Below are 2,806 nucleotides of genomic sequence, written 5' to 3'. Positions count from 1 at the left end.
AACTAAAAAATAATACAGCTTATGAATTGGAAGTCAACCGGAGGTTTTGTTTATATGGATAGAGAAGTGGTTGCCTGAAGAGAAATAGCTATTCAGTCCTTTTTATTTAGATTATTTTCTAAGGAACAGAAAGAGTAGAGGGAACACATCATAACTTTTACAAAATAATCCCCCTTCCTGAGATCACTTATCATACTGACACCAGTAACCCCATTACAACAGAAGCCTGGTGCACAGCCAGACCTCTCCCCTGCTGAGGGAGTAAAGGCATCAGCCTCATCCTTTTCTAATAGGTTGTAAACTCAGGGCAGCTTGAGTCCCAGCTCCTGGCTTTTTTTTTTTAAACAAGCTGCACTAAGCAAGGCCTTAGTTTCCCCATGGCATGGTACAAGTGCACAACAGGGCAAATGCATCTGCTAGCACAGTTCCAGTGTGTGAACATTATCCCACTCACCATTTAGCGTGATGTTATTCATAAAGTTCTTACAGAAAATTTTACCCCTAGATTACTGTCACACACAAGGAAGTAGTCTCAATTCTGTGTAGGGCAGTGTTTTCTGTGCACACTGCAAGATTGGAGAAGCACAAACATAACGCATCCTTTATAAATAACTACTCCAATGTAGAATATTCAACCCTTCTATCTCCTGAAATAAAACAGGCAGGGATCTATCACAGATTCATTTTCTGGTTTTTTTTGTTTTTGTTTTTGTTTTTTTCTAAATTTATCTTTAATCCTTTTTTTTTTTCTTACAGTCCAGTCTTTATTCCCCTCCATGTCCCCCTCTGACAGTTCCTCATCCCATTCTTCTTCCCCCTTCTTCAGGAGGTTGTCCCCACTCCCTGGGGTCTCAAGTGTCTCGAGGGTTAGGTACATCTTCTCTCACTGAGGCCAGTCCAGGCAGTCCTCTGCGGTATATGTCAGATTTAGTTTTAAGAGGCCCATCTACTCCTTCCTCTGCTTCTTGCCTTCATTCTCATGTACCTTGGGGTGACTGCTATCAAAGCGTCTTTTAGAGCCACAGTGCTGTTTTGCTTCTTCTAAAAACTTATCCAAACCAAAAGGATCTTCCTCAAACTGCACTGGTCCTACTCGGCCTCTCTGCCTAAGGTATGAGCCAGAAAATGCCTTATCAGGAACAAATCTGTTGGTCTTTATCCTGGTTTCGAGGTCATCACCATACATGTCCTTGTCCAGACTCTTACTGGGCCTGTAGATACTCTGAGCCATATCTTTGCCACCTTTCCAGGCCTGATCATAAACATTATAAATTTCATCTTCTCCGCCTGCAAATCCACTGCCCATACCCTTGGATTGATTGAAGAGCCTTTGGTCATATTGAACTTCATTGGAAGTTCGAGGATTGGGCACACCAAGAACAATGACTTCACTGATATCTCGGTTTTCATTTCTCTGTAGCCTTGACCTCTTATCAGGAGCTGCCCTGGAAAGGTTCCGGTCCTGCTGCCTCTCTTTTCGCCTGTCATGGCGGATTTCATCTCTTTCACAGGCCTCGCCATCCTCTTTTTCCATGTGGGTTTTGATCCCAGCTCTCCTTTCTCTGGCTTTCTGGGCCATTTCTCTAAGTTTCTCTTCGTGTTTCTCCTTTTCTTTTTGAGCCACCTTTCTCTCTACTTGGGCTCGCGTTTCCACGGCTTCTCGAGCCTTCCGCTCACCGATGTACAGCACTTCAGCTAGCTTGACAAATTTTTCATTTATGTGGACAGTCTGAAGTCCTCTTCCATCAGCAGCCAGCCGTTTATCCAGTGGAATCGTATAACCCTTCGAGTTCTTCCACCTAGATATACACAGAGGGATCTTCCACTCCTGCTGTTCTTTCACAGTGTTCTTCCGAGGAGGAGAGTGCATTACAGGTACCGGAGGAGATGGTGGTCCACGGGGAATTTTCTTATTAATCCTGAATCTCGGAGGCTCCATTGGGTCTTTCTGCATTTTTACGATCCGAATAACCCTCTGTTTAGGTCCAGAATTGAATGTTCCTCCTTGTTGAGATGGCGTGTAGTGGATATACTTAGCAGGAGTATACTTCTCAGCTGCATGAGCAGGTTTGGCCGCATGAACCTTCCTTGATATTATCTTCTCCAAGGCTATTCTTGTCCTTTCTGTTATTTCTTTAACCATCTCTTTATCAGGCCTTTGTAGGTCTGGGTCATCTGGATTCATAACCTCCTTTGGAATTAGGTCAGTATATTTGCTATAAATGACCTTGTCTTTGGAATGTCCCTGTCGAGCAATTATATCATATTTAATTTTCCCTTCCTGATCCAGCTGAATGGCCAGAGCATTGGATATTTTTTTCTGTTTACCCATATCCAGAGGATACTGGGCCACATGGATTTCAGGGAAAGCACCTCCATCTCCAAAATCCTCCAGCACCCGCGGAACCCAGCCTTTCCTGATTCCATATGAGGGAGGCTCTCTTCCAAAGGAGACCAGAGAGGTCCTCTGTGCTCTGAGACCTTGCCCTTTCTTCAGCTTCAAGTTGGTCCTGAGATAGCTGAGTGAGTACAGGTAAAAAGCTGGTGAGGGACATCTTCTGCTCCTTCAAGAGCAAATCACAGCTTTGGAGGGCGAGTCTTGCCCACAACGAGGAACACAATGGAAAAAAATGCTCAGTGCACGCGTGCCCTGACCGAACAGGCCTCTAGGCTTTGTAGTTCTTTGAGCTGGATTTGTGGCAGTCACCGGTCTGTAGTCCAAATAACCCAACAAAGGTCAGCTATGCATGGGAAGTCCAAGATTCGGTAAGTTTTTCAGTCCCACGAGGCTAGTTGTTTCAACTGG

The 2,806-nt window shown here is 44.6% G+C and overlaps 1 pseudogene; it reads right to left on the bottom strand.

Annotated features, from left to right (window-relative positions):
* Positions 1-946: 946 nt before the first annotated feature.
* Positions 947-2,555, bottom strand: LOC110308697 (annotated as a pseudogene).
* Between the last annotated feature and the right edge of the window lie 251 nt (positions 2,556-2,806).

This window comes from Mus caroli, chromosome 13 (assembly GCF_900094665.2).
Source record: "Mus caroli chromosome 13, CAROLI_EIJ_v1.1, whole genome shotgun sequence".
Classification (NCBI taxonomy): domain Eukaryota; kingdom Metazoa; phylum Chordata; class Mammalia; order Rodentia; family Muridae; genus Mus; species Mus caroli.
The sequence above is the reverse complement of the archived record's forward strand: the minus strand, read 5'-3'. Positions and strand labels throughout refer to the sequence as shown.